The 23,074-nt window shown below is 34.7% G+C and overlaps 1 long non-coding RNA gene across 1 annotated transcript; it reads left to right on the top strand.

Annotated features, from left to right (window-relative positions):
• The first annotated feature begins 963 nt into the window (after nt 1-963).
• On the top strand, nt 964-6,061 carry LOC129058801 (uncharacterized). The gene is made up of 2 exons (XR_008524202.2): nt 964-1,167; nt 4,890-6,061. It is a non-coding gene; the product is annotated as an uncharacterized LOC129058801 (long non-coding RNA).
• The last annotated feature ends 17,013 nt before the right edge of the window (nt 6,062-23,074 follow it).

Genomic DNA, 23,074 nt, shown 5'->3' with positions numbered 1-23,074 from the left:
AGTATTTAACAAATATCTGTTTTATTATTTAACTATTTAATGTAATTAATGAGGATTGCTACCCCTTACAAATTAAGATGTGTGAAATATATTCAAAAGATAGTAGCTACCAGTGTAATAAAAAAGTTGACAAAATAAAGAATGACAGTATGAGGAAAAGGATTTAAACAAAACAAAAATAGACTATGTGTGTTCATTTCTTATACACAAACCGTGGTCTCTGTTAATGTCAAAAGACATTTACTTGCAATGAGTTATAAGCAAAAGAGTTAAACTATTGAGCTCTGTGATAAATCAAATATGAGAGTTAATTGGAAGGTTCAGTGTACATAATGCATAGATTACTTGTGTTAAAGGATAAGAATGTAATAACATATTAAACTTTACTGATTTATATTATATTTTCTGTGATGAGTATAAACAAATGTTAGGTTTTTACAGCATCTCCTTTGATTGACAGAACATTAGCTTTACTTTGAATTGAAACTGCTATAATACTGTTATACTGCAGAAGCACTGGTTGATGGTAATAGTTGATAACATCTAAGGTAATGGATGTTATTATTCAAGGAAAATAACAGGGAAAATTAAAATATTAATTTATCTTAAACTTTAAAATACTAATGTTTAACTATAAAAACTAAACATTATGTGTCAAATCCAAATATATTATTGTTAAAGACAATTATAAGCTGACTTCATCAGATATAATTATTATACAGAATATTTTGTTTTGGTTATGCATTTTTTTAAAAAAATTATATAATGGAAAATATCTAATTGCAAACATGAGAAAATGAATTATGTGCCAGTATACTCTACATGAAGAGTTAGTACTTAGTGGATACGTAATATTTTAATTAAGATGTTGTAATTTCTTATAATTAATATACAAATGAGGAAGAAATAAATAATGGCAAAATAAACTTTCAATGTTTTCTTAATTATTTTAAAATGACAAGCTTAGGGTGTTTAAAAGAAATTTAAGCAGTATAATTTTGGCAAATATCAAAGTGTCCTTTATATTGTTTCTTATAGGTAGCTTTATATTACAACATTAATCAAACATGGATTATTCCTCCTTATTTTATAGGAATTACAAACACTTGTGAATATGAAGTTGTCACTTCAACTGCTGTATTGTACAAAAGATTTTCCAGCATGATGGTAAGAATTTCAAATAATAATTTTCTCAGTAAAACAAAAACTGAAGTTTAACAAAGTAAGTTGTTTATGAAAATATGTATGAGAACATATGTTCTTTTGAAAAACAACAAGTAGAATATTTCCTTACAGGAGTATTAATGATCATAATGCCTTTAAAATAAAAAAGAAATTCTGTAACTACAGAACTATAAATTCAGAATATCACCTGGAGGATACAGATGTCTTGACAGATGTGATACGCAATACAACAAACTTCAAAAAGACAATAAACTGAAAAGAATCTTGCTAATCACACATACACATATCATGGTCCCTCATATGGGTCCACACTACACAATGAGGTCCACTTGAAGGCTATGTGGAAGAGAACTGAAATCTATGTGTATATAGTTTACTTATAAAAGTAATTATTATCAAGACATTTAAAAATTACTATTTTTTAAGTTTAACACATTATTAACTATAATGTTTTTACTTTATATTTTTATTTACATAAATTTTTCATGAACAAAACAATGTATATCTTCTACGTTAATAGAGAATGAATATATACATAGATTATATCATAATATTTTAAATAAGCTTTTATCATTAGCCATGGAAATTTTGTAATTTTGAAGGACTACATATTTATTTATTACATGTACATGTGCACTTTCCTACATGTGTATTATACTTTAATAATAAGTCTAAAATATATAAATTTGAAAATCTGTAATTACTTAGGATTATAGTATTTATTAATCTCTCATTACTTAGGATTATAGTATTTATAACAGTACATTTATTTAATATATCTGTGCATATTTTGATGATTTTTTATAGGGTTATGTATAACTAGTAAGAAGGCCAATATCTCATTTTTCTAATTTACACTAGTGGTTAATACCATGTAACCCTGAAAATATCCTACATACTTTTTAAAATACATTTTTAGATTTAATTTTTCAAGCATAACTCATAAGTCTTAGAATAGCTAAAATTAATCCATATACAACCCGGCACTTTGCAAAATTTTAATAACTTGATGTAGTGATCCCTTAATGCTAATCAAATCTATTTCTTTATTTTGGGTTAGTCCTGTGATTTATGATTCAGACAGTGGAAAATGGCTTTACATAGCATCTTATGTAAAAATGTTTTCTTCTCCCTTCCTATAGGCTGTTAAGCTGGTAGTGAACACATTTTCTTTTTGACACAATGTACTAATTTTGATATTGGCATATCACACTTACTGCAAAATACAAATTATTAACATGATTGTATTTTTATACTTAAATTTAAGGTAAATGGTAATTTCACACAGTGCTTCACTTCCCAAGTGCTGTAAATTTTATTAAAGTAATTTCAATAAGTAAACATGTTAAGCTAAGACCAGTTGTTATAAATTCAACAATAAAACAAAGGCTCTAATTCAAAAAATAAAACAGAGACTCAAATTCCTAGGATTTGGATGTATGGTAATTCTAACATGAAAGTCACAATATGGGATAATAATAATGTTTGCTGCTTATGTTAAACCATCTTCCATAATGTTGTAATGTGTCTTGGGGTCACACCCTGTTTCTAATATGTTCCAATGAGAAGTGACCTTGAGCAAATTGTTTAATCTCTGTGTTTCAGTTATTAGTTCACTTACCTGTTAAATATTATAATAATATGTTCAGGTAGGTTTTTGAAATTTAAATCAGAGGTTGAACTAAAACCTTTACAATAAAGCCCAAAAATGTAAATATCAATTAAAATATTATTTTTTATTATCATTGTTATTCTTGGTTATTATTTTTATATTGTGCTATGGCAGAAGTTCTGGAAAGCATCCACAAATTACAATATGGGTGAATATGAAATAAAATATTTTAAATGTCACATTTGAATGTAAACAGCATTCACACCCCTTCAAAATTAAAAATTTCCAAGTCAAATATTCCTATATTCATTAAAATATCAACAAAATTCTTGTCCTTGAGATGAATTTACTGATTTTGGTGTTAACAAACAGCACTAAGTGATAACATCAGATAAATCCAGTCCAAAATGTAAAGATATATTTAAGCAATTCTAGATTAAATTGAGCTTCACCGAGGTTAGGATCTGAAAAGAATGAGGTCTTCTAGTAATCAGAAAAGCTCTATGTACAGAAAAGATTAATATGTCATCCATACTATTTGATTAAAAGTCCATGACATTGCCTTTAAAGTTCTTGGAGAAATTGATGGGGCCAAATGTGTAGCAACTTCACTGACAGCTGCTATATTTTAATTATTTTGAATAACTTGATAATCAGCAGAGACATATGAAAATATTTTTTCAGATAGGGATTGAGGTAACCCAGCACCAATTTTACCATAGTTCTTCAAATTTTTCATTATTATTTTAAAATAAGAGTAATAATGACTTCTCTTCTCTTTCTAAAAAAAAGCTATTTGAAGAGAATTAAGTCAGCTTTACTTACATGGAGAGTAAATAAAAAAAATTATATAAATAAATGTATTTGGTCTAGTTAATTAAGGTTTGGGGATTTTAGTTGCAATCCTCAAATGATAGAGGTTTGCATACTGCACACATTTTTAAAAAATTAAACTTGGTAGCTTATAAAACTTAATATTTACAAGATGAAAAGATTTATGGAGAAGGATGGTGGTGATGATTGTGCAACACTGTGAATGCATTTAATGCCACTAAACTGAACACTTGAAATGGTTAAAATGGTAAATTTTATGTTATGTACATTTCTCATAATTAAAAAATTAAGCTTACTGTTTGAAAATTAAGCTCTTATTGAATCATGCCATTCACATATCCTATTGAAGTTGCCTATCTATAATTTACCTTTGTTTATTACCTAGCATGTGTTTTATCACCTTATATAGGTCAGTCTATAGTTAAATTTGCTGGTAAAATTATTTCAAATTTACTGTGCAAATTACTTATGAATTCATTTACTATACCTAATTATGCTTTCATTTGGATTTTTGAATATATTCCCTTCACTTTTGCATCTTTTAGAATTCCAGTTACATCACTTTTCCCTTAGCTTTCCTTTCCTTTTTTTTTCTCTCTCTCTTTTTTGTTTTGTTTTTTTCTTTTTTTGAGATGGAGTCTCATTTTGTTGCCAGGCTGGAGTACAGTGGTGCGATCTTGGCTCACTGCAACCTCCGCCTCCCGAGTTCAAGCGATTCTCCTGCCTCAGCCTCCTGAATAGCTGGGACTACAGGCACCCGCCACCACACCCAGCTAATTTTTGTATGTTTAATAGAGACAGGGTTTCACCATTTTAGACAGGATGGTCTTGATCCCTTGACCTCGTGATCAACCAGCCTCGACCTCCCAAAGTGCTAGGATTACAGGCATGAGCCACCGCGCCTAACGTACCGTTCCTTGCTTTTTTAATTCACATCAGGTAATGTCTAATTTTTCTGTCTTCTTATTCTCTCTCTTCTACAAAGGAACACAGGCTCTCTTCTCTGCCCACAGGCTTCTTTCCACTTCCCCATGTCTGATGTTCTGCCTGTTTGTCTCCTAGGATGTTATTTCCCTTCTGGCAGTCAAGCATCTCAATTCTCAGTTTGTGTGTGTGTGTGTGTCTCTGTGTGTGTGTGTTCATGTTTGTTTTTTTTTAACTCTATTTACCCCATTTCTGCCAACATATAATGTTCCATTTGGTTATTGTTTTCATTTTTAGAAAAAAAGTGTTTTCTGCTTATCCTTTCTTTTTTCAGTTGACATGAAAATTGGACCAGATTAAAGAACATTTTTGAAAGAGAGAAAGATGACAGTCAGTAGACGTCTTCTTGGACTCATCCCCCAACTAAGCTTTGATTTGATTGGATCTACTGATTTGATATGATGTTCCTTCTTGACACTACTATGGTGACTACCCTGGGAACTACACATTCCCTTCTCCTCATTCCTCTTCTTTTCCTACTTCAACAAGTCTTGTCTATTCCTCTTTAGCAGAAACATCATGGTAGCTAAGATATTTATGAAGGTAGGTTGCATATTAGTGTGATCTGAAAGACAAAAACAGATGCCCTTTTATCAACCAAGGTGGACTCTGAAGTTAAAGAAACAAAAGTTCTCTACAATTTGAGGGCTCAGGTGTTTGCTGGCATGGCAACTCTCCAAGTTCCTACAGCTACAAGACAAAAACACTCTCTTGCTAAACACCCTAATAATACGAGCTGTCATGCAATTTATTAGACCCCTCCCAATTCTGACTTACAACCTGGACCACTACAACTCTGACTGGAGAGATGACCAGCCTTACAGACATTCTTTCCTGATAAGCAATTGCAGGTCTTAAGCCCATTCCAGCAGCTTACAGAGGCTGTGCACAAACTGTCTTTGTGTGCTCCAGTTCACCTTTTGGTTTAAATAGCCAAAGTCCACCATATTTTAATACTAAAACCTGCCCCAAAGTGAACATGGGATATATGTTACATATATGTTCATCCATTCCATGTGTGCTTGGCTCACCTCATAAATATCTATAGCTTTTACCTTCAAACCTGCTGAATATGTATGACTCTACTGTGTGATACAGGTTCTGTGAGGCATGAAACCAACCTGTTTTGAAGAGAGACCACCCAGAAAACTCACATAGGAACAGAAAACTAAACACCACATGTTCTCATTTGTAAACGGGAACTGAATTATGAGAACATACGGACACATTCGGGGGAATAACACATACTGGGACCTGTTGGAGTGTTGAGGGTGGAAGGAGGGAGGGTATTAGGAAGAATAGCTAGTGGATGCTGGGCTTAATACCTAGGTGATGGGATGATCTACTCAGTAAACCACAATGGCACACATTTACCTATGTAACAAACCTCCACATCCTGCACATGTACCCCTGAACTTAAAATAAAAGTTGGAAATAAAAAAAAAATAGAGAGCACCTTTAACCCATGATGGAGGCTTTCACTTCCCAGTGTGCAAACTGATGTCACCAATAAAGCTCTCTTTTCTACTATTCAGAGAACATGGTTGTCTTTTGGGCAATGTTAGTTAAGAGAAGAGGTGTTGGAGAAAGGCTAGTTGGGGTAACACCCTCTTTCTAATATGTTCCAATTAAGTGAACTTGGGCAAATTGTTTAATCTCTGTGTTTCAGTTATTGGTTCACCTACCTGTTAAATGATTATAATAATATGTTCAGGTAGGTCTTTTGAAGTTTAAATGATAGGTTGAACTAAAACCCTTACAATAATGCCCAAAAGAGTAAATATCAATAAAAATATTATATATTATTATTGTTGTTATTTTGGTTATTATTGTTATATTGTGCTATGGTAAACATGAAATAAAATATTTTAAATGTCACATTTGTTCATTGTTTCTATGACCCCATGATGTTTTACACCATACAACATTTTGAAAAATAAAGGATTTATATTTCAATTCCATCAATATTTCAATTAAAAGCTATGTAATTGATCATAAAAATATTTTTAAACTACCAAAAAACTAGAAAACAGTTTAAAAATAATGACAATATTTTTGAGCCAAAGCTCAAACTATTTGAGAAAAGGCAAAAACGTTTCACGTTTTAGGATAGCATGAGATCGTGATATTATACAACATATAAAACATTCATAAATATAGCATTACTTCAATATTAAAATGAAGTTAAATATGGGAAAGATAAAGGAGAATTTATGATTACATAAAGATGTATAAAATATATATCCATGGGTGAGGAAAAAAGTTGAAAAAGAGAGATTACAGGTAGTTGAGTGCCATTAGACTGTTGCACATAAAGGGAACTTGTAGCAATGTTGGTACGAAAGTTTCTTAGTGTACTGGACCCAGCTGCAAGAAAACATATTGATTTATCCACTTACAGACCGTGTTGTAGAAATTGTTACAACCTGACATTTACTGGAATGTAGGATCTTGTATCCAATAAGTCCTCAAGGGACAGAGGACAGTCAGAGGAGAGACAAACCTGGATGTCCCCAGAGGCTAATTTTTTCTCCTTTTGTCTAATTTGATAGATCTGCAGAATTATCAGAGCAGAAGAACCGGAGACCTCTAGCTGGTACCTGAACTCTAGATTAACAAGCCCATATCTCTGTCGAGAGATGTTCCTTTGTTATACAATGAACTACTCAAGGGATGTGCCATGGGCTCTTCTCAGCTTGCCTATAGATTTACATAGCGGTAGGAAGGTTGGATCCTTCCCTTGGAGCAATTTCCACAGTGGTATCTGGTATGTCACTTTCAAGGAAACTGAGACATCAGAGAGCTGTGGACTACACTGATGTTTCTGCCTATGAATACTTCCATAAAATTTACATTTCATCTTCCCCTGAATCTGGTGTGATTCTTTGTCACTATTTGCCATATATATCTTTTTTTAATACAACATAGAGTAGACATAAAATAATTAATTTAAACACTGCCTGTTGATGAACATTTAGGGTTGGAGACACCTCTTGATTTTCATTCATTTTCCATGCCTAGTATTGATTCTTGGCAACATTATTACCATCACAGATAACTTAGGGGGCTGATCTACCATGCACCCGTTAGAAGATTCTGTTAGTACCGCCAATTATATTAGCCCTCCCCCACCCAGTGGGAAATTGGAACTGCAAATGTAATTGCCCCAAATTCTGAGCAACCAATCAGGTCAGGTTCTCCTTCCTAGATTTTCACACCTGAACTGAAGCACTGAGCGATGCTCAGCACTGGAGTTTAGTGCAGTAAACTTTATGAAAATCCATGAAATCCTTAAGTTGAAAACATAATTTTTAATATTAAAATAAACCTTTATTTCAGAAAAATACAGAAATTATAAAAATGCAGCTCTATGTATTCCACAATATGAACACACCTATGTGTTCATGCCACAGGATCACACACAGTTCTCAGTTTGCTGCAGGCTGTGTAGAATGTAGCCATGAGTTCCCACCGATAGATTAAATAATTTGCCCAGGTTCACTGGCTCAGAACATAGTAGAATGAGGATTTGGTCTCCAAGGAACTTCACTATGATGCTTCTTCTCTTAAGTAATAGGCATGCTGCCTCACTATCTTAGCTAGAACAGTTTTTCTGATAAATCTCCAACATGAAAATAAGGTCTGTTTTCTGATTTATTGTATTTAACATAAGACGTTGATTGTGTATTTGTTTGTTTATTTTTGTGGAGACAGGGTCTGGCTATGTTGCACAGGCTGGTCTCAAATGATCCTTTTGGTTGAGCCTCCCAAAGTGTTTGAATTATAAGCTTGAGCCACCACCCCCTGCCAGTATTGAGAATTTATGACAAATGTTTCCAACCTGTCTTAAAACATTTTATGTAAGAATATTAGAAGAGTATTTGAAAGCAAGCAAGAGTTACTTATTAAGAGTAGAGAAACAAGAGGAAGGACCATGTGTGGTTCCTGGGGCACAGCCACTGTGTGCAAGCACAGGTGAGTCATCCCAGGGAAATCAATGGGTCCAATAAAGCTGGTAAGGGATGGCTGGGGATATGCATGTTCAATTCACTCAATAACATCAAAAATCCTCCAAATGGATACTCCCCTCAGCAGTGTATAAGAACTCTGCTTACTTCAGGTCCTCACTTAAAATTGGTGTTTTTGGTCTTTGAAAAAAGAATGTATTACCTGCACTGATGTATGTGTTCGTACTTCACTGTTGTTTTATTTTGCATTTTCCTGATGACCAGGTGGTGCAGCTTTTCATATGTCTTTGTTAGTCTACAAAGCGTTTTAGCTGAAGTCCTTTTTCCAATGTCTCTCCATTTGCTCTACCACATTTCTATTTCTTGATTATTTAAAGGGTTTTTTATATTCTAGAAACAAGTCCTTTGCTAGGTATGGTACTATAAATATATTCTGTTCTTTTTGTAGATAGTTTTTTTATGAAAAGTTGTTTTAAATTTTAAAGGCTAAATTTACCAATCTTTTTCTTTATTTTTATTGCTCTCTTTATTTTTTTTAATTTTTATTTATTTTTATTGCTCTTTGTGTTTTATTCTTCTTTATTTTTATTGCTCCTGGTGTTTAGTCTTGGCAAAGGCATAAACATATTTTTCTATATTATATTCCAAAATATTTATAAATTTTTATCTTCTACAATGATATCTGTAATTAAAGTGTTTGGGGGTGTACAGTTAGGCAAACTTTATGTCTTGTTCTCTTTTGCTTTGTTTTCCTGATATGGCTAACTAGTTTACTCAGCAAGGTTTATTGGAAAGTCTAATCTTTCCTAAGTGTCTTGTTGTGCTACCTTAATTACAAATCAAGACTCTGTCCATGTGTGGTTCTGTTTGGGGGCTTGTCATTCAATTTTGGTGGCTTAAATGTTTATGCTTACACTAGTATCACACAGTCACTTTACTGATCTTTCTAATAAGTATTAAGGTCTGGAAGTGAAAGTTCTTTATTCTATTCTTTCTTTTAGATTTTCTTAGCTATTCTGAGCACTGTATTTCCATACAAATCATCTTCTTAATTTACACACACACGCACACACACACACACACACAACGTGTTGAAATGTTGATTGGGATTTCATGGAATCTGAAGAACAACGTGGGTAAAATTCTGTCCTTTGGAATACGGAGTCTTTCAATAATGAACATAGTCTTTACATTGATTTGGTTCTTTAATTTTACTCCCTTATTTTTGTTATTTTTGGCATAGAGATTTTGTAGCTCTTTCATTCAACTTATTCCTAGGAATGGGATGTTTTTGATGTTACTGGAAGTAATAGCCATATTTTTTTCTTAAACTGTTGTTGGTACGGTGTTTAGAAACAGTTTTTAAAAATATTTACTTGCATCCAGTAAGTTTGCTAAATTTCTTTAGAAATTCTAATAGCCTATTTGTAGATTTTTAATACCCTATTTTATATTTATGTAACTATCAAGTAATACTATTTATATATTTCTATTTGATATTTATTTATCATTTATTTATTTGCTTGATTAAACTAGCTGAGGCTTCACTACAATATTACATAGGAGAATAAAAGTAGTAACAGTGGACAGCAATGTGTTATTTCTGATCTTGCAAGGAAAGTTTTTAATTTGTTTTAATTTAATCTGATATTTACCGTAGGATTTTTTTTTTTTTTTTTGCCTCTTCCCCCCACCCCACCTTGGCTCTAACAAAAACTGAAGCTCTGGCAGGGTGCGGTGGCTCACGCCTGTAATCCCAGCACTTTGGGAGGCCGAGGTGGGCGGATCACGATGTCAGGAGATCCAGACCATCCTGGCTAACAGGGTGAAACCCCGTCTCTACTAAAAAATACAAAAAATTAGCCGGGTGTGGTGGCGGGTGCCTATAGTCCCAGCTACACAGGAGGCCGAGGCAGGAGAATGACGTGAACCCGGGAAGCAGAGGTTGAAGTGAGCCGAGATCATGCCACTGCACTCCAGCCTGGGCGACAAAGCGAGACTCCGTCAAAAAAACAAAAAAACAAAACTGAAGCTCTTAAATAGGAAGTTTCTTCAATCTTTAGGTGGATAAGAAATGTTATGATAATATTATGAATTTTATGAAATGGATTGTTTCTGCCTTTATTGAAAATACGACAGAAGTTTTCTATTTGTCTTAGCTTCTATTCTATTGTTTACTTATCTTTTGTGAATATGGCATATTATATTGGTTGATATATGAATGCTAAATCCTTCTTGCATTTCGAGAATAATCCCAGCTTGATCAAGATGCAGCATTTTGTCATTTCTGTCACTGCGTTCATTTTTATATGAGGATTAATTTCATTTTATTATTACTATTATTATTATTATTATTATTTGTGATAGAGTCTCACTCTGTCACCCAGGCTGGAATGCAGTGGGGCAATCTTGGCTCACTGCAACCTCTGCCTCCCGGGTTCAAGCGATTCTCCTGCCTCAGCCTCCCTAGTAGCTGAGACTACAGTTGTGCACCACCGTGCATTGCTAATTTTTGTATTTTTAGTAGAGTCAGGGTTTCACCATGTTGGCCAGACTGGTCTCGAACTCCTGGCCTCAAGTGCTCCACCCACCTGGGCCTCCCAAAATGTTGAGATTATAGGTGTGAACCATGTACCTGGCCTCATTTCACTTATTTTTAGCATACATGTGTTTATCCCATTCTCTTATTGTTCTTTTGATGACCATAAATTTTAAAGGATATCTCTGTTTCTATTATTGGTACTGACAAATTATGCCTCTAGACTACTTTAGGGGAGGGAGTGTTGTGCATTTGTTTTTCATTTTATTAGCCCACACTGTCAGCATTTTGAAGAGTATGTATTAGTCTTTTCAAAAGACCCACCTTTGATTTAATTATCCATATTATATTTTATATTTCATTATCTATCTGCTATTCTCTTTAAGATTACATCTCTCTTCTTTGAACAAAATGCTTGAATCACTGATTTTCAGCTTTTCTTTGATCATAGATGCATGAATGTCTATAAATATTTCTCTTTTGGATGTGTTTGGTGACTTTCACATCCTTAAGTATCTATATTTTGTGTGCGTGTACTCAGTGGAATATATGTCCTAACTTAATCACTCCTTTATGATACATGTTTTATGTTTAAATGCATTGCTAATTACTAAACATTTTCGAATTTTAAAAGTTATTGTTTTGTACTTAATTTCTGGATTAATTCTACAATGGTAAGAAAACCTACCCATTATGATTTCAGTTCCTCAACATTACTGAAGTTTTTGCTTTATAGCCTGCTGTTCAGCATAAAAGTTTGCTAAGTGCTCCTTGTGCAGTTGACAAGCGTGAGTGCTGGAGTCATATGTTCACTTTTGACATTATTGTCTTACATTTCTTAATGACATTCCAATTTTCTATTTCCTTACTGACTTCTTTAGTCTGCTTTTCTTACTATTTTGTGTTAGCTACTTTGAATTTCTTTAAGATTTTAAGGCTACGAAGCTATGTTATGTACATAGCAGTATAAAATTGTAATATTTCCACAATGAATTGATTCATTATTGTGAAATGTCCTACCTTAACTCTAGCTGTGCTTCTTGGTTTCAAGAAGACATTAGTTTGCTTTAGTATAAAGGCACCCATTTCCTTAGGTTACTAATCATAAATACCTTTTTATATACTTTTTACTTACAACATCCTTATTTTGAAAGTCGAACAGAAATGATTTATGTATATGTGTATATATGTAAATCTTTGCCTTTTAATTTCAGCATGTGATACATTTGTTTTTAATATCATGATTAATACCAACTTACTATTCTTTTTCTACTGAGGCCACTTTTCTATGTTACTTTTTTTCTACTTTCTTGTCTCTTTTTGATTAATCTATTACTTTCATTTTTATATTGTTATTAACTATAGTCCCCATGTTGAATAATATATCTCTTGAATTTATTCCTCCTTATCAGCTATTTATCATTTCTTTTGCAATTTTATTAATGTGATAATTAGACTATTGCTATTTCTTTATTATTTTAGTAGACATCATAAAGTTTATCCTAACTTACCTTAGTCTAAAACAAATTAGGACTTTTTCTTCCTTCCAAAAAATAAAAGACTCTTGGAATATTTTAATTGTGTTACTTTCACTTTTGCCACACTAGATATTATGTTAAGTATATGTATATATACACATATATAGATGTATATATAAACACATGAATATACACATGTATACATATATACATAAGTATATATATACACACACATATACATAAGTATATATGTACACACACAAACACTCCACCAGACATTAGTATTCTTATTTTAATATAGTCAGTATTTATTTAGATGTATCTGTAGCTTTATCTTTTATATTACATTTAATTCTTTCTTTATCCTTGATTCATAATTTTGAATCATTTTTCTTCTGCCTGACAGATGTTCTTTTTAGTAATTTCAGGGCAGACCCAATGAAGACAGTGCTCCCAAAGTTTTTTGTCTGTCTGAGAATGTCTTCAGCCTTCTTTAATTTTGAAAGATACTTTCATTAGTTTGGAATACTGGATTTCCAGTTTTTGTTTCTTCACACTTTGAAGGTGACACTCAATTATTTTATAATTTTCAAAAGCAGTGGTGGCATCTGGAACTGGTCTGCACTTACTGTTAGACTCAGTGTCATTTAAGGCTGGCCTGACAAGGAAACAACTAGGATATGCTGTCTGCCTGTTAGATGCACACACTCTCACCCCACACCACCACCAGCAAAGCCCACTCTGCAGCCATGGGAAGGTGAGACACAAGAGCTCACTTTATAATTTTGTGTCTGAGAGTGGGCAAAACCAAAGTCACTGTGCAACCCACAAAATACCAAACACAATCCTCTCCTGGCTAATATGACTGCTCTTCTTTGCAAATTGAAGCTCTATTTTCATTCTAGGGGCTCCTCTTCCTAGGTAAGATTTACTGAAATAACCAGTCATAGAATGGTCCTTACTTCCTAAGAGCACCCAATGCATAGTGAGTGCCTGCTTCCTTGGATGGTCTCCAAAATCATCCCATCAAAGTCCTCCCTAATACTCACTACTGAAAAGCCAGCTGACTTCCCATGATGTGTGTCCTTGCTCACTGAAAAGAATAAACCCAATTTGTTCAACTACAGGTGTGTTCCTGGTGATATATGACTGAGTGGCATTGAAATCATAATTTCTTGTAATAAAGTCATGGTTCATTTGATTGTTTATCTTTTCATTGTAATCTGCCTTTTATCTCAGGCTTTTAGATGTTTTTCTTTGTACTTATTTTACGCATTCTTACCACATTGGGCCTAAATGTGTTTTTCTGTTTATTTACCCTGCTTGAAGTTTGCAGAATTCTTCAGTATGTGAGTTGCTGACTTTAATAGAGTTTTAGAACATTTTTATTCATTATCTTTTCAAACATTGCTTCTGCTCCGTAGTCCCTGTGCTCTCCTCTTAAATTGCAAATACACATGAATCAGATTTATTCAGCATGCTCCTCATGCCTCTTGCAATGTTTCTGAATTGTTCTCATATTTTTTTCTTGGTGATTTAGTTTGTATGTGCACTACTGACCTGTGTTCCAGTAAACTGGTTCTATTTCCTTCTGTGAGTTGGGGGGTGTCCAGTGTCACTGGACTCAGACAAGTTGGTAATTGATGCACGGTGAACATGTTTCATGAGCCTCTTCAGCAATTTGTTTTTCATTTTTTTTTTTTAATTTCACTCAGTCCTTTTTAGGTGATCTTTCTCTTCTGGAGCAAGTTATACCTTCTTAATTTTTCCCCTCCAATGCATATTAATTGTCAGTTTACACATGTTAATCATTTCCTCTAAAAATAAAACTTTTTATAGTTTTGCTATTTTACTATAATCTTATTCATCCGTATATTCTACTACCTCTTTCATTTTCTTTCCTATAGTTTATGTCACTGTTTCTTTTTTGAGTGTTTACTGGAATCAGACATTCCATTAATCTATTTTTCTTATACAAGGCTTATATTCTTGTAGAACATGTATTTTATGCTCTGTTTTCATTTGTATACTACTTTAGCTCTGTTCTAAGATTCTAAAATATGATGATTTCTTTATTGTTATTTTTCACATGGTCTAGTCACATTCCTATTTGGCCCACAGTTATGAAATGTTCCAAAGTGCCCCAAATCTCTCTTTCTTTAGGAACCAAATACACTGGGGCTTCCACTGTCATATTGAAATTTACAATAGATTCTTGGATCTTTGGAGTAAGAGAGTACCTTATTTTACTTTTGTTCTTTATATTTGTATATGTCTTATTTTTTTACATTAAATATAACACTCTTTGATAGAGTATTCTTTAATCATCATAATAGAACATTGAGCATAATTTTTATAGAAAGTTTAATTGTTTAATAATTGTATTAGTTAGCCAGGATGGTCATAAGAAAATGCCACAGATTGCTTGGCTAAAACAACAAAAAACACTAGAAATTTATTTCTCAAAGTTCTGGAGACTGAAAGTCCAAGACCAAAGGATTGATTTGTCTGGTTTCTCCTGAGGCCACTGTCTTTGGTTAGCAGATGGCTACCTTCTTGCTATATATTCACATGGTATTCAGTGTGTGCACATTTCTGGTGTCTCTTTGTGTGTCCAAGTTTCCTTTTCTTATAAGGACACCAGTTATATTGGATTAGGTCCCACCCTAAGGGCCTTATTTTAACTTAACCACTTCTGCAACTACCCTATTGTCATGGGTGCAATGGCCACGGCCAGCATTGCTGTTGGTAAAGGAACCTAGCAACACAGTTGTTGGGGAAGAAAGGCAGATTTATTAGAGGAAAAGTACATTGCAAAAAAGCAATGGGCAGTATGGCAGAGAAGGGGCTGCCTGGAAAGTGGCAGGGGCTGGAGGGAAGTTTTATAAGGTGGTGCTGAAGAGACTATGTGGGGAACCAGGTATTTGGGAACAGAATGTTGTGCCAATGGATTGTGATTAGCTGTCTCTCAGAACAATTGTTTGTCCCAACCTGGGGCCCCTTCCTCCTTCCTGCTTACTTACCTATCTCAACCCCACACCTGTCTCCACATACAGTCACATTCTGAGATACCGGGAGGTTCAACATAGAAATGTTTTTGAGGAGGGGGACAAGACAGGAACAATTCAGCCGGTAGCAATGATATTTTACATAAATTTTTGCTTAAACATGTTTATATGCATGTGAGTAATAACATAAAATATACAAAGAAATAAATGAATATAGTTAATTTAGAAAATTAAAGATTATAAATTATTTTGTGTACCTGTTTTTAGTTTTCATACTTAAAATAGGAACAGTGAACTCACCAGTTTGTGATTTCTAATAAAATATTTTGATATCTTCTTTTAGTGGAAGAGAAGTTCAATCTTCACTGACTATTTTCCATTCTCATTTTATTTAGTTATAGGAAATAAGAAGACCTGGGAATATGTACCATAGAAAAATATTTCTCTTTATTGAATACATTCTAATAAAATATATGGATTAAAATGTTTTTGAAAGTAAAATTAAGAGGTAAATAGAAATTTGTAGGTGTTAAGAATGTTTTTGTTAATTTTGATTTTTTCCAAAGTGTTGAACTTTAAATAAATTTCAATAAGTATGAACAGATTTGAGGCTGAGAAATCCCACTCTACTACAAACTTATAATTCTCCACACCTACTCCTTTATTTTCATTTACATTTTTACAGTTTGTTCAAATGAATGGAATTCACAGATGTAAATAGCAAAGAAAAGCCCTCACAACTTTGAACAAAAGGAAGAAAAAATCATGATTTGTTGAGAAGAAAACCATTTAGTTGCAGTAATTTAGAGGACAAAATCAATGGGTCTATAAAAGAAATAAAATAGTTCTTTCACCAAAATGACAAATTGTTAAATAATATTTAAGTTTTCTAAATGAAGCACAATGGAACCTTTAAAAAATTATACCTATGAAAAATTTGTAAACTTTTTTCTTTAGGTGATTAATTTTTAGTTTCTTTTCTAACTACAAATTGAATTTCTTTTCCATTTCTTATCAGATCATAAAAGACTTAAGAAATTACCCTGAGTGGGTGGGAAGAAAAGGCCATTTTTTTCCCCTTTTTGTGTTTTGTTTCTGCATAGAGAATCCTGTGGAAATTACATTTTTTATTCTTTTTTACTAGGCACATTCCACTAATAGATAGTTTGTGATATGTAAAGCTTATTTCCAAAGCTCTCCAACATCCTTGTTTATTGAATCTTCTTCCCTTCAGAGGTAATTACTGCTACCTTTTCTCCTGAGGCAGCCACTTACCACTGTTCAATTTCTATACTTAACCCCTTCCAGAATTGACCATGAAATATTCATCCCCAAGTATAATAGAGTAGCACTTGAGTGTAAGTCTTTATCACTTGCTATTGCCCTTCTTTACATCTGATACTTGCATTAATTGAAATCAAACTCCTAGCAGGGAAGAAAGCCCTGATATTACACCTTCAGATAATCTGCTATACAAAAAAGAAATTCCTTAAGGGGGATCAGTTCTCTCCAATAGCTTTAATATAAATTCTTCACACAAAGTCTATTTATTTGGTAAAATGCAAATTATATTAGAATATTATTTTAATTTGTTTCCTTTTTTATTCTGTGTTTTAAATGGATATTAAAGATAGAAATTTTATTTCATACTTTGTGGTATTTCTACAACCTAAAATAAGACTGATACATAGAAGGCACTCAATAATAATTTATTAATGAATGAATAAATGTAAAACCCCATTCCTTTAAAAGTAATTAAAATTTTCAATTGTGTAGAAGAAAACAATTAAAATTGCATAGGGTGTCAGGGATTCTCAATACAACATGAAGGCTCACTGACTCACTAGAAGGACTCACAGGCTTCAGAAAAGCTATTAAATTCAAATTAATTCTCCCAGCAATTGATATGGACAGGAGACAGGGAAATATTGGGTTGAAGAGGGTAGTTCCCTGGCAAAGGCCCCGCCTTCAATCCTGGAAACCTGTGGCCCTAAATGAGAACAGACATTCCTGTTTTTGTTCCCAAAAGTTACCTTTTGGCCTGTCATGACCCCCATCCTATACTCATATAAACCCCAGACCCCAGGCTCTAGAAGCAGATGAGAAGGAGACAAACAGAAGAGCCGGAGAACAGCAGAGCGGCGCAGCAGAAAGAAGAGAAAGAGCGTCTGAATGCTGAGAGGAGTTTGGCTGTCGGTGGTCAGAGAGGAGATTGGCCACCAGACAGCCAAATTCCTAGGGAAGATCATCTTCCCTACTCCACCCCCTTCCAGCTCCCCATCCATCCTGCTGAGCACCACCTCCACCACTCAGTAAAACCCCTGCATTCACAATCTTCATGTTCATGTGTGACATGATTCTTCCTGGATATTGGACAAAGACCTGGGTGCCAAGAGGGCACTGAGCTGGTGAACACTTAAGCCGTATGTGGATGTCAAAGCTAAAAGAGCACACGGTAAGACAGGCCACACCCATGTGGGCTTTGGGAGTCACAGGCACTCACCTCTAAATGCTACCATGGGGCTGGAGCCCCAAAGCACTCGTCTAAGCTCATGTACCTGCCAGTCTGCACGCTCCCCGTCCTGTAAGGGGTTTGAGTGTGCAAAGGGGTCATTAGGTTACGGTATTTAAACATATGGCTCGTTGCCTATTGTATTCAGAAAACACAACTGCTAAAATGAAGAATCCTAGTGTATCTGTAATCGTTTTCCTCTCTTTATCTCTGTAATTAATGCCAAACCTGAAAACAAAACAAAACAAAACTAAAACGCTGGGCTACCACCCCTATTAAGCAGTCTGGAGAACACAGGTTTACTTTGCTCCAGTGTCCTTGATTTTTCTGTCTCTGTCCACAGCTTCTCATGAATGAGGAGGTAACATGCCATCAAGTGATGGTTGCTATGAAAGTTGCAAGCCCCTTGGACATACTCCACTGAGTTGCCTTGACCATATCACTTAAAAGAGTTACTAGAGTTAAACATTTCATTGCCTGCACTGCAGCAACAGTTTTTGAAATATGGCTAGGTTGTCACTAACAGACATTACCTTGCTTGACATAAAATTTATGCTTCATAGCTGAAGATAGTTACGTATCTATCAAAACAGCTGTAATAATGGAAAGTTAGCAGAGTGATAGCAGTCATCAGTTTTGTATTTTTAAAGCTACTGTCAGGACCTTTTATCAGGGAAAATTTCTTCCTAGTTATAGATTTGTTCCCTTAATGGCCACTCCCTTCTTTGCTAAATCATTGTGTATATATAACCTAAGATAACTATATTGCGGTAGAAAACTAACTCATTTGGTGACAGAGACAGAATATGTGGTCTATGTCCATGGCCCGTCTTTCACCTGAATTGTTATGTTTTATAGAGTTATTTAAAAGATTACTATTACCATTGGCCCCTTTTAAGCTGTGAATTTTGTATAAATCTTTCTTCAGAGTTTCTCTTTCATTGGCTCACATAGTTGAAGAAAATATTGATGTTCAGGACTGCAAATGTTTTCTTCTTTTTGGCTTATGTCATAAATGTCATAGTGTACATTTGGCTTTTCACTTAGTGACACAAAACAATATTCATTCTGTGTCTTATAACTTGCACTTGTCCCCTCACTACTTTAGATTCCCTTCCATATCTGAAACATATTAAACTTTGCCCACTATGCGTCAAGTTTCTTAATAGATGGGTGATATTTCAGTGAAGTTGAGCACTGAAGGTGCCTAGCTATACTCTGGTTAAGTCAAGAACTGTATTACTTTCTTCAAAATGTCTAGCACATTATGTGTCAAATACATCTTGGCCTAGCTCTTTAGAGAATATTAGTTGCTGAATTACTTTCATCTCATGATACAATATTTTTATTATGCTGATGATTTTGAGGGGAAGCTAATTTCTCACTTTAAGGAAGAACTTAAACATTTTCAGTTCAATTTATGTGAGTGCAGCATTTCTCATGTCAGAGAACAACAGGTGCATTAACAGAAAAGTTAGCAGGTTGTTTTAGAAACTGTATTGTTAAAATACTTTCAGAATGGAAACTTTGGGGATCTTGGATGCTGTCATCTTTATTGAAACAAATAGCTTTAAAGACCACAAATATATACTACATGCACACTCACACAGTCACCCACCCAATACTGTTGCTATTAATTACCACATTTAGTCACTAGGGACAGACTAATGAAACTTTTTATTAACATGATAGAAGCACAACATACAAAACAATCTGTTTAATTCCAAGTAAAAAGCTCATTTGCCTGATGTGTCTCAGAAGGGAAACAAGAAACTCGGAAATTGTAACTTGCCAAATACTAAATGGATGGACACCTTCTGTCATGAGATTTCTGAAGCTCTCAAGATTGGAAATGTTTAAACAAAGTCAAATTTATTTCATTGGTAAAGTTACTTTGAAAAGATCAGGTAGGATAATTCTTATTTGCAGGCACATAAAAAAGTATCTTGGGAATTCGACTGATATCTAGTATTAATACAAGATTTGTGGAATAAAAGAAAAGATGTAGTGTAAAATAAAAATATGTGTTGCATTCAGAGTGTCTATACATAAAAACACACATATATCATGTATATATTTGATATAGGTTTATATTTTTAAAGAAAATAAGCAAAAAGTATTATTTATAATATTTCAACCCACAGTTTATAATTTTCAAAGTTGAGCTTAAAATTTTAAATGAAATGAATTCTGTGAAAAAAACTATAGGTGAAGCATTTAATTAATATACAAATGTGCAAGAGATTAGTACACATTAATTTTAACATATTTGCAAGTTTTCCAAAATCCTTACATTATTATAAACTGCAGACTTCCTCAGTTATGATGGTACAATTTACTTTTTTTTGACTTTACAATAGTATGAATGTCATCTGCATGCAGTGATCCACATTTAAAAACATACTTAAGAGTACCCATACAATCATTCTGTTGTTTACTTTCAGTTCACTATTTAATAAATTGCATGAGATATTCAGCACTTTATTATAAAATAGGCTTTGTGATAGATAATTTTGCCCAAATATTAATGTAAGTGTTCTGAGGATGTTTACGATAGGCTATGCAAAGGTGTGATGTTTGTAAGGTAGGTGTATTAAGTGCATTTTTGACTTACAGTATTTTCAACTTACGATGGGTTTATTGCGATGTAACTCCATCGTAAGTCAAGGAGTATCTGTATTCATGTAACAGAAATAACAGATTCATTTTAAAAACAACCACCATTATAAAAGGAAAGACTATACCTCTTAAAATTCTTAAGCACTAATATATATTTTATGAGAAAAGAAATAATCATGCCAAACAAATTAAATGTCTCAAACAAATTAAACTGTTTTTTATTTTAACAAATAAGCATATATTTCAAGTTTTAAGATATTGTTTATTTTATTACTTAGGTTATTGTTTAACCTAAGGTTAAAACAAATTATAAATCAGATTATGATAATTAACATGGCACAAAGTTAAAAGTATTTATTGTTAATAACTCACTTAGCATAATAGGCATGTTTAGCCTAAGTAACTGATGTCACAATATTTTTACGCCTAGGAGGAATTCTTTTTATATTAGCTCTCAAAAGAGATAAGATTCTCTCCACGTGGTTTGGGCTTACCCCTTTGACTGAGAGCATGCCACTTTTTACTAGAGGTTGATGTATGACTCAACTTAGAGTTGAGGATGAAAAGTGGAGATCATAGCACCTGCCTATACCCTGGTACAGATCATATGATGTTGATTTATTTATTTGTGGAGTCAGGGTCTCGCTGTGTTGCCCAGGCTGGAGTGCAGTGGCACGATCATGGCTCACTGCAGCCTTGAACTCCTGGGTGTGGTGGTGCGCACCTGTAGTCCCAGCAACTCTGGCAGGCTGAGGCAGGAGAATCGCTTGAACTCAGGAGGCGGAGGTTGCAGTGAGCCGAGATTACACCACTGCACTCCAGCCTGGAGACAAAGTAAGACTCCATCTCAGAAAAAAAAAAAAAAATAAATTAAAAAGTTCTAGTATCTAAAATGAGCAATATCGCCAGGCGCAGTGGGTCACACTTGTAATCCCAGCACTTTGGGATGCAGAAGTGGGTGGACCATCCGAGTCAGAGGTTGAGACCAGCCTGCAGTGAGCCGAGATTGCACCACTGCACTCCAGCCTGGGAGACAGAGTGAGACTCCATTTCAAAAAAAGAATTAGCCAAGCGTGGTAGCATGCACCTGTAGTCCTAGCTACCGGGGAGGCTGACGGGGAAGGATTCCTTGAGCACGAAGGTCAAGGCTGCAGTGAGCCTTGTTTGCACCACCTCACTCCAACTTGGGCAAGACCCCATCTCAAAAAAGAAAAAAAAAAAAAAACCCACAAAAACAAAAAACAAAACAGAACAGAACAGCATCACTTCCTTATCATTAGTTTGAAGGAAGTGAATTGCCTGTAAAAGTTTCCATTTTCAAAAAAAGTATTAAAATATAGTGTAAAGCCAGGCACGATGGCTCATTCCTGTAATCTCAGCACTTTGGAAGGCTGAAATGGATTGCCCCAGGAGGTCGAGGCTGCAGCTGAGCGATCCTCCCGCCTCAGCCCGGCAAGTAGCAGAGACTACAAGTGCGTGCCACCATGCCCAGCTAATTTTTTGTATTTTTGTAGAGACAGGGTTTCACCATGTTGCCCAAACTAGTCCGGAACTCCTGATCTCAAGAGATCCACTCGCTTCCACTTCCGCCTCCGCCTCCCAAAATGCTGGGATTACAGGCGTGAGCCACAGGGCCTGGCCTAATTACTTTCTTCAGTCTGAGCATGAAGGCTGGAAGAAAAGCTCTCACTTGCATATAATTTTTTAGAGACAGAGTCTCCCTCTGTTACACGGGCTGGAGTGCAACGGTGCAATCTCAGCTCACTGTAACCTCAACCTCCCGTGCTTGATCGCTTATATAATCTCAGGTCACTGTAATCTCAACCTCCCGGGCTCGATCGCATATATACACACATATATTTGTTTAGACAGAGTCTTGGTCTGTTGCCCAGGCTGGAGTGCAGTGGCGCGATCTCTGCTCACTGCAACCTCCACATCCCAGGTTCAAACAATTCTCTGCCTCAGCCTCCCGAGTAGCTGGGATTACAGGCACCTGCCACCACGCCCGACTAATTTTTGTGTTTTTAGTACAGGTGGGGTTTCAGTGAAACCATGCTGGCCAGGCTGGTCTTGAACTCCTGACCTCGTGATCCACCCGCCTCGACCTCCCAAAGTGCTGGGATTACAGGCGTGGGCTACCTCGCCCAGCCGATCGCTTATATTTTTAAAAAGATGTTTTCTTCGTTTCCTAGCCCCTTCTACCTCGCCACAAAGTTTCAAAGACTTAATGCTATTACAAAAGGCCGTCAGAGGTCAAGCTCAGCGGTGCAGCTCCCTCATGCCCGGCAGCCTCAGAGGGGGCCGACCCTGCCCAGGATGAGCGGCGCCAGGTAGC

The sequence above is a fragment of the Pongo abelii genome, chromosome 3 (genome assembly GCF_028885655.2).
Source record: "Pongo abelii isolate AG06213 chromosome 3, NHGRI_mPonAbe1-v2.0_pri, whole genome shotgun sequence".
NCBI classification, from domain to species: Eukaryota; Metazoa; Chordata; class Mammalia; order Primates; family Hominidae; genus Pongo; species Pongo abelii.
This window is presented reverse-complemented; position numbering and strand designations above follow the sequence as displayed.